Raw genomic sequence first — 8,196 nt, 5'->3', positions numbered from 1 at the left:
CCGGTCCTTCGCCGTCACGGCGCCGGACGCAGACCCCGTCCTGTCACCCTGGGGGGGCAAAGCAGGCGAAGGCGTGGGATGGGGGGGGGGGGTAGTGAGTGCTTTTTCAGTGTGATGGTTGTGTGTGTAAGTGGCCTGATGTATCGTCCTCCCCCAGTCCACAACAGACAAAGTTCTCAGTCCACAAGATGGTCGTTGCCATGGAGATGGCCTTGAAGGGTCCTGGGGAGAAAACAACCACAGGTGTCTGTGGATAGGGGGAAGGGAATGAGAGAGAGTCTCGCTTCAGTGATCTTCGGGGGAGTTGTTGTTCCAGTCACGGCCTTGGCCAAGGCCCGTCCTGGTAGAGGGAACCGAAAGCAGATAAGATTGGGATTGTTTGGTCTTCCAGTAGCTGCAATTCAATTTTGCGCACCCACTATTCCTCCATTTTCCTCCCGTTTGCCAATAGGATTTCAAATCGATCCAATTTCATTTGCAGAGCCATCAGCTTCTCCACGATGTTGTCATTCTGACGGTTTAATGCCAAAGTCTGAGTGCCAACAACTCTGCCCAACGCGTCAATCATGTCGGGCAGCCTTAGGGGGCTTTTAACAGCTGAATGGAAGTTAAAATCTCCAGCGGAGCACTCTGGTGCCTGACTGATCTAAAGAAAGATAACAGTGACACTTGGTGAGGTTTTGTGAGCCCCCCTCCTCCACATCCACACATTCCGGAAGTGGTCACCAACAAAGAGGCTCAGTATACTCATAGGTTAGAAAGAGCAGTCACAGTCCTTACCTCACCTTGGCAGGTAGATAAGGAAGGGTCCAGATGCGGCCATTAGTCTCCTTCAGTCATTTATGGCCCCTCATTGACCCCTCTCACACTCTCATCTACTCTCACATGGGAATAGGCCCTTTGTCTGAACGACCTTCTGGGAAGATCCAGGCCCCATCCCATCACTGATAAGACCCCCAGAGAGGAGTGAAAGACAGCTTCAAAGGGAGGAACCAAGTAAATCAACTCTCTGGAAAATAAATTACTTACTTCTTCCTTCTCACACTTCTCTACAAACATATGAATTCATTGGCTGGCCACAAGAACCAATGAAGGAGCGACAACGATGGAAGCAGAGGAACAAGAACCAATGAGAAGACACCATCCTCTTTACCTCCTGACCAATTAGAACTGGCCTTGATGGCTATTTAAACCGTCGCGCCCTCTGTTAAGGGCCTCTCTCTGGTCTGAATACTCTAGGTACCAGCCGGAGGGGGGTCCATGCATGATGTCTACTTGTATCCTGATTTCTGAATAAAACGCTAATAAATGTAACGTAGAAGTCTACCTCTATTTTCTTCCAGTGAGTGTCGTCCAGGTGGTGTGTCGCTGTCCTGAAACTCCAACACTATTACTGTAATTTGATTGCAAATTGCCGATGACAACCCCCCATCGTAACCACGAGTTACATTCAGGTTACTAGTGTTCATGCTCATAAACACCGGTGGGGAAGGCCGGTGTGACTGCGGTGTACCCTCAGCTGGAAGGCGAGGGATGATAATGAGACCCCCCCCCCCCCCCAAGAGCCTTTGGAGTCAGACACTGAGCCGTGCACCTGCACCAGCTCTCGGCACCTCGCATTAGTCCGGGGGAGGAAAGGTCATCACATCCCGGGGGGAGGGGGGGGGGGAGGGGGCTGCCTCTGCACAAAATGATACAAACCACTTTCCTAAGAAGCGAGAGAAAGGGAGAAAGGACGAGAGAGAGAGAGAGGGTAAAAGTAGAGAGAATGAGAGAGGGAGAGGGTAAATGATGAGAGAGAGATAAAGGGGTAGAGAGAGGGTATAAGATGAGAGAGAGAGTAAAAGATGAGAGAGAGGGTAAAAGATGAGAGAGAGAGAGGGGTAAAGGATGAGAGAGAGAGGGTAAATGATGAGAGAGAGAGAGAGAGAGGGGTAAAGGATGAGAGAGAGAGGGTAAATGATGAGAGAGAGAGAGGGGTAAAGGATGAGAGAGAGAGGGTAAATGATGAGAGAGAGAGAGGGGGTAAAGGATGAGAGAGAGAGAGAGAGAGCGTAAAAGATGAGAGAGAGGGGTAGAGAGAGAGAGAGGGTAAAGGATGAGAGAGAGTAAAAGATGAGAGAGAGGGGGTAAAGGATGAGAGAGAGAGAGAGAGAGAGGGATCTCAGGGGATCTCAGGCACTGCTCTCGCTCTTTTCTCTTCCTACCTTAACGACCGCACTTACCGGGTAACGTGGAGAGGATCTGTGTCTGATCCTCTTCCTCTCACTACTGGGGTTCCTCAAGGCTCCGTCCTGGGTCCCCTCCTCTTCCTCTCACTATGGGGTTCCTCAAGGCTCCATCCTGGGTCCCCTCCTCTTCCTCTCACTATGGGGTTCCTCAAGGCTCCATCCTGGGTCCCCTCCTCTTCCTCTCACTACTGGGGTTCCTCAAGGCTCCCTCCTGGGTCCCCTCCTCTTCCTCTCACTATGGGGTTCCTCAAGGCTCCGTCCTGGGTCCCCTCCTCTTCCTCTCACTATGGGGTTCCTCAAGGCTCCATCCTGGGTCCCCTCCTCTTCCTCTCACTACTGGGGTTCCTCAAGGCTCCGTCCTGGGTCCCCTCCTCTTCTCTCTGTACACTAATTATCTCGGCTCTGTCATTCGTTCGCATGGCTTCTCCTACCATAGCTATGCTGATGACACCCAACTGATCTTCTCGTTTCCACCGGCCGAAACACAGGTAGCAGAATCTCTGCCTGTCTGACCGACATCTCTCAGTGGATGTCTGCTCACCACCTGAAAATCAACCCTGACAAGACCGAGCTACTATTCCTTCCAGGGAAAGGCTCCCCACCCATGACCTGACTACCACCTTCAACAGCTCAGTGTTGGCCCCTACCCCGACTGCCAGGAACCTCGGGGTGACACTAGACGGTCAACTCTCCCTGACGGCCAACATCGCTGAGACGACGCGTTCCTGTAGGTCCATGCTGCACAACATCAGGAGAATACGTCCTCTTCTTACTCAGAAGGCGGCACACGTTCTGGTCCAGGTTCTGGTCCAGGCTCTGGTCATTTCACGCCTCGACTACTGCAACTCCCTCCTGGCTGGTCTACCTGCTAAGGCCATCCGACCTCTGCAGCTCATCCAGAATGCAGCAGCTCGACTGGTCTTCAGCCTCCCGAAGTTCACCCACACCACTCCGCTCCTCCGCTCTCTCCACTGGTTACCGGTGGAGCAGCATCCGCTTCAAAACACTGGTTCTGGCGTACCGTGCTCTGAACGGATCGGGCCCCGTCTACATCCGGGATATGGTCACACCGTACACCCCGGCACGTTCGCTCCGCTCGGCAACCGCCAATCGACTTGTGCCTCCTGCACCTCGAGCTAATCACTCGAAATCCAGACTGTTTGCTGTCCTGGCTCCTCAGTGGTGGAACGAGCTCCCCACTGACATCAGGACAGCAGGAAGTCTCTACATCTTCCGTCGGAGACTGAAAACACACCTTTAGACTATATCTGGATTAAAACACAGATTTGCACTTCAGTGGCACTTAGATAGCACTTACTTATGGTACTTTAGTAGTTCGACTATGTTGAGGAAATGTTACTTCCTGTATTCTTGTTGTTCTTAGTTTGTACTCTCGGTTGAAATGCACTTATTGTAAGTCGCTTTGGATAAAAGCGTCTGCTTAATGACATGTAATGTAATGTAATGTAATGTAAAAGATGAGAGAGAGGGGTAAAGGATGAGAGAGAGAGAGGGAGAGGGTAAAAGATGAGAGAGAGAGGGATGACAGAGAGAGAGAGGGAGAGGGTAAAGGATGAGAGAGAGGGTATAAGATGAGAGAGAGAGTAAAAGATGAGAGAGAGAGAGGGTAAAAGATGAGAGAGAGGTTGAAGTCTCTCCTCTGTGATGCTAACTTTTCATTCTCTCTGTTTTATTTAGTGAATAATAAAATCAACAAACCGAGACGATGGAATCAGGATTTCTGTTTTCATATTTCACTCTCAGTCCGTTCTGCTGGATTTAATCAAATGAATGTTTTTTCCGGCTTTGAGTGCGTCACAGAAATAAAAATATAAATAGATAGAACGTCTCAGTTTCCTCCAACATTAAAATGTATTCATTTAATCCACTTCCTGTCTTCTGCTCCGTTGCTGCAGAATCCATCACCGCCAGAAGATGTTATGAAATGCATCATAAATAAGTCTCTATTTATCACACAGATGCTTCCCATGTATTATGAATGCACGCAGCAAATATTGTCCAAAGTTGTTGTTGTTTTCCTAGTGTTAGAAATGTTTTTCGATTTCAGTTTAAATTATTCACTGTTATTGAAAAACCCTGTCGCTATTTTTTCTAGCGCATAAACTTCAGTTTCTCGATTGTCACAGTTATACAATAATACCACTTTTCTTGTTAAAATGTCGTATCTTCTTGCCAGCCGGAGGATGATGATGGAATTGATGATGAAGAAAGGATCGCTCGAGAGACACTGCACTTTAAGAGTATTTAGTTTATTCTCAAAGGTACAGGTCAGAAACAGACGTCCGGACCGTCTGGAGATTCTCAGGATGCCGAATTGAGAGAAGTCTAATATTCATGTCTTCAGCTTCTCGTTACCCAACAGTCAGGAGACACTCATTGATCCGGCCCTCGGGGTCCAATCACAGACAGGCAGAATCGCCACTCAGGCAGGTTTTTGTTTACACACCAGGTTGTTGTTTTGGACTTCGTAGGTTCAAACCCCAACTCGAGGCATGTCATATGATTCTTGAACCTTGAGCGCTGACTTGTAGGTTTCGTATAAACTGATATTATACAGTAGATGAAAATATACTGCAATATAATTATACAATTGTCAAGGCTAACGTCACAGGTAGCGAGGTGCAGGAGCTCATGCACAGAGGAATTGAGGACTTAGTGTAGATTAACACAAAGATGCTCTTTAATGAGTCACAAGTTTCCACACACAAAAAAAAAAGTCCAAAACGGGGCAGGCAGAGAATCGGGGTTCAGGGCAGGCAGGCAGGGTCAGATACGACAGACGGGACGACGGGAAAAAGACAACAATCCAACCACAGACAAGAGAAAGAGTGGCACAATATATAGGGGGGAAAACAGGTGTACGACATGGAAACAGGTGTACGACATGGAAACAGGTGTACGGCAGGGAAACAGGTGTAGGGCATGGAAACAGGTGTACGACATGAGACGGTAACGAGACGAGAGTGGCTGAGGACAGGTGCAAGGAATGAAACAATCAAGGAGACACAGTAGACACAGAGGAGACACAGAACAGAACCTTACAACAATAATACAACTTTCCTCGTCATATAATTATATTATATGACAATAAATGTTTTATACAATAATCAAATTCAAAGAAATATTAAAATATTTAAAATATTAAAAATATTAAAAACATTAAAATATAAAATAATAAAATAATACAAATAAATGAAATATATACATTCAATTTGCATCTTTGTTCCCGAGCGTGATGTTGTTTTAAAGTGTGATGAACCGTGTGTGTTTCTTCCCGTTGAGGTCAAAGGTCAACCCAGGGGTCTCAGTGCGAAGCTTAAAGAGGAACGCTGACGCCACAGAGCGGTTGCATGTTGCACGATTTATTGAAGTTGCGTTTGCAGCAGCGATTCACAGAGTGATGCCCGGTCACACACACGCGGTCGCACACACGCGGTCGCACACACGCGGTCACACACACGTTCACCAAACAACCGGCGAAGCCTTGAGTGGGTTTTCTTGTGTAATTCACGAGCTTTGAAAAAAATGCCACTTTTTAAATTGTTGTTGAAATAAATAATAAATAAGGCGATATTGAAAATACCACAAACACATAAAGACCGTCGCTCTTCAAGGCCAGAAAACAACAACACGACACACACGTGGAAATACATTCAGTTCAATAAATACGATTGAAATAGATCTCCGTGAGGTCGCACATACATGTTGAGCGTGAGAGCAACACACGTGTGCAAAAGTACACAAATATTGACGCGCACAACAAATTCGCGGGAGCTTTTCGGCGTGAAGCGGCAGGTCGGGTCTGTTTCTGCTCGTCGATCTCACGCCGAGGAGCTTTCTGTCGGCGCCGCGATGCAAATCTCTTTTTTTGGCGGCTCTGCTTCAAAAAGGAGGGGAGGGGGGGGGAAAGCAGAGGCACAGGGGCCACAAAAAGGCCGCCAGGAGATCGGAGCCAAACACTGAGAACACGCTGCATGTTCCGACTTGTGTTCCTGAGACGTGAACCGGCAGTTTGTTGATCTCCACGTCATGAAATACATTTCTTCTCTGGAGTTATATTGTCTGTACATTCTGCGTCCTGCACCGACGCCCCGCGGCCTGCAGGCGGCGGCGTGAGCGAGGTCCATTGTTCTCTTTTCTTTGTGCTCTTGTTTCCAGATCCGTTCAGTTCGATCTCAGCCGATTGAAATCACATCGGAAAAAAACCTGCTCAGCACAAAGTGGAGTCCATTTAGAAACGAGCTGCAGGAACTCAGGAGAGCGAAAGAGAAGGAAGAGAAGAAGAGAGGAAAGAGAAAAAGAGAGGAAAGAGAAGAAGAGAGGAAAGAGAAGAAAGAGAGAAGAAAGAGAAGAAAGAGGAAAGAGAACGAAGAGAAGAAAGAGAGGAAAGAGAACGAAGAGAAGAAAGAGAAGAAAGAGAAGAAGAGAGGAAAGAGAAGAAAGAGAAGAAAGAGAAGAAAGAGAAGAAAGAGGAAAGAGAACGAAGAGAAGAAAGAGAAGAAGAGAGGAAAGAGAAGAAGAGAGGAAAGAGAAGAAAGAGAAGAAGAGAGGAAAGAGAACGAAGAGAAGAAAGAGAAGAGAAGAAGAGAGGAAAGAGAAGAAAGAGAAGAAGAGAAGAAGAGAGGAAAGAGAAGAAAGAGAAGAAGAGAGGAAAGAGAAGAAGAGAAGAAGAGAAGAAGAGAGAAGAAGAGAAGAGAGGAAAGAGAGAAGAGGAAGAGAGGGAAAGAGAAGAAGAGAAGAAGAGAAGAGAAGAGAAGAGAAGAGAGAGAAGAGAGAAGAAGAAGGAAGAGAGAAGAGGAAAGAGAAGAAGAGAGGAAAGAGAAGAAGAGAAGAAGAGAAGAAGAGAAGGTTCCCCAACATTAAAGCGTTTATCTCCTTCAAGATGGAACCAACGAAAAGTAAAAGTCACAGTTTTCTTTTTGCATTTGTTTGCATTGAAAAAATAAAACACACAACGAGTACTCTGATTACCAAGTACTCTGTTTACCAAGTACTCTGTTTACCAAGTACTCTGATTACCAAGTACTCTGCTCACCAAGTACTCTGATTACCAAGTACTCTATTTACCAAGTACTCTGATTACCAAGTACTCTGTATACCAAGTACTCTGTACTCTGTTTACCAAGTACTCTGATTACTAAGTACTCTGTTTACCATGTACTCTGTTTACCAAGTACTCTGATTACTAAGTACTCGGTTTACCAAGTACTCTGTTTACCATGTACTCTGATTACCAAGTACTCTGTTTACCATGTACTCTGATTACTAAGTACTCTGTTTACCATGTACTCTGTTTACCAAGTACTCTGATTACCAAGTACTCTGTTTACCAAGTACTCTGATTACTAAGTACTCGGTTTACCAAGAACTCTGTTTACCATGTACTCTGATTACTAAGTACTCTGTTTACCATGTACTCTGTTTACCAAGTACTCTGATTACCAAGTACTCTGTTTATCATGTACTCTGTTTACCAAGTTCTCTGTATACCAAGTTCTCTGTTTACCAAGTACTCTGATTACTAAGTACTCTGCTCACCAAGTACTCTGTATACCGAGTACTCTGGCGTTTCTGTTCTGCTGCGCCACGCGTGACATTTGAATCCCATCATCGGGTCACGTGGTGCCTTCAGGGTCTTTGAACCACACGACAGAACAGATTGAGCGTAGTCTCTGAAGTGAACGTCTGGATACGAGCTGATGGAGAGACGATAAATATCCATATATGGTTCTTTAAAGGCTTTGTGGTTCTACGCAGAACCATCACCTACTGAAGAACCTTTTTGTATGAGGCACCTTTATAGGTTCTTTAATTAACCCTGGTTTGAAAGGTTGTTTTAGGAACCATAAATGGGGCCTTAAAGAACCATTTTATTAAGGTTCTTTGAGACACATTTATAGGTTCTTTGAAGAGCTCCTTAAGGAAATGGTTCTTTAAAGAACCC

This window comes from Pseudoliparis swirei, chromosome 16 (genome assembly GCF_029220125.1).
Source record: "Pseudoliparis swirei isolate HS2019 ecotype Mariana Trench chromosome 16, NWPU_hadal_v1, whole genome shotgun sequence".
Classification (NCBI taxonomy): Eukaryota; Metazoa; Chordata; class Actinopteri; order Perciformes; family Liparidae; genus Pseudoliparis; species Pseudoliparis swirei.
Note: the sequence above shows the minus strand (reverse complement) of the source record.